Here is a 2,131-nt window from a genome sequence, read left to right on the forward strand (position 1 = left end):
TTACTGTCCCGTTTCCATAGTATCCAGCACACCACGCACTGTGTGTCTCTGCTCCTGGTGTGGATGACTAGGGCTGGGTATTTAGCAGTCCTGGACTCCCTCTCCCTTCCTGCTCCAACTCCTCTCCTCCTGCAGGGAGCTGGGGTGAGGGTGCTCAGATCCAGCTGGGCCGTGGCATGTATTTACCCCCTTTGTGCAGCCCTGGGTTCCTGCAGATGCAGATGTAGCCTGGCTGTTGTCCTGCGTGTTCTGGTCTCTTTTTAGAATAGTTGTTAAGTATGTTTTTGGGAGATTTCCGCTGCTCTACTCACATCGCTATCTTGGCTCCACCTCTTCTATCATTTTCTTAACTTTTATTTCCAAATGGGCTGGTTTTGGTTTGTACATTATCTGTAAAGTCGTGCTCTTGATTCTTTTAACTTTGTAAGAGATGGATCTAAACATTTTTGTTTCCTTTTTAAAGTAAAGTTGGTTTTCTTAATATTTGAGAAGGAAGCATCATTTATGGGAGCTTCTTAAACTTTAGTTGTATGTTCAAAAAAAGGGTATTGTATGATTCATCAGTTCCTTCTTCCACTTGTACATAACCTTCCTTTTGTCTTTACTGTCCCTCTCCTGCTCAGTTTTGGTTTTACTCCCAGCAGCTTCTCTCCTGTGGGGGAATCTGCCTTAGAAGGGAGCCTTGGCAAATCAGTTTCCACAGTTCGTGTGGACTAGACTGCGTCTGTCTTTCAGCCATTAGAGGCCTCTCACTCATGTACCATTAGAGTGAAGTTTCCAATGCTGTTTCCAGCCTTAACTGCTTGCGTTTCAAGTTAATCCAAGGTTCTGTTCTTAAGATGTTTCAGATCCCTGCTTACCTTCCTCTGCTTCCCCGGAATAGATACCAGAACCATCCTGTGGTCTTATGGCTGCTGGTGGCTTATTGTCATCCACTTAGACTTTGGGATTTAAGGATATCTTATCACCTAAATTTGTTGTAATGTTGTTCATAGGTTTTAGATTTTGCTATCCAGTTTGTTATGTGGGGACTGGAGAACTGAAAGATGATGGTACTGCTGTCCTCCTCCCCTTATACTGTTTTTAAAGGTTTTCGATCAGTTCCATTTTCAGTCTTATCTCAAGCCCTTGGTAACCAGCATGTCTGCATTTATTGAGCTTGTCTAAACTTTTACCTCGTTGGCTTCCGCCACTGGATAAATGAATCATTTTGTTGCTAAGTTACGAATTCCATTTTCTGGCCTGATGTCTTTTCTTCTGTTAAACCTTGTGGATTTATAGTACGTCCTATTCCTTTTCTATTATTTAAGTGGCATTCTAAATGGGTGAGGAGATAAACATTGCAGATATTGATTCACATTCTTAGTTTGTTCTGTAACAGGAAACGTTCATACAGAATTCAAATTTGCTTTTGTTCTTTGGATTTGATCTCTGCAGGCTGGTTTTTATTTTTGCTTGTTCAAATTTTATGCTGTTTCTTACAACTTTATGCTTTTTGTTTCATTCTGACCTTTTTATCTAAGAGTCTTCTAAGTCTCATTTAAAAATAAAAATGCTCTGTTCCCTTTCCTTTATCCTCTATTATCTCAGATACATTAATAATTCCTTACTTCCTGCTACTGACTTCAGATCTTCACGTGCAAAGCGGGTTTTCTTTCCAGGTATCTTCCTACATCTTTGCAGAGTGTACATATCATAGACCCTGCGGTGTTAGAACTTTACATTGCATCTACCACACTAGTTTTAAATATATGTCACAAAATTTTTTTAGCCCACACTTCAAAAAAGACATATTAAGAAAATCTGAGGCTATTTTGAAGTTTAAGAATATTAATGACATAAGTAGTTCCTTTTACATGAGACTAAAATCAGCTTTCCTTCACTGTTAATCTGCAACCCGAACTCTTCAGGGATGACAGAGCACAACGTTTCACTTGTGCAATGATCTTTAACCCTTCCAACTAACCATCCCATCCCAGCAACTTTATTTTAACTAACCCTGAAAGACAGACAGGAAAGGCAGGTGACAATTTTAAAGCTTGGAGAAATAAAGTGATTTCACCTAGGATGAAATAATAAAGACTTGTGGTTTTCATTTGTCATCCTTAAACTTGACAACACTACAGAAATC

This window comes from Manis pentadactyla, chromosome 9 (genome assembly GCF_030020395.1).
Source record: "Manis pentadactyla isolate mManPen7 chromosome 9, mManPen7.hap1, whole genome shotgun sequence".
NCBI lineage: Eukaryota > Metazoa > Chordata > Mammalia > Pholidota > Manidae > Manis > Manis pentadactyla.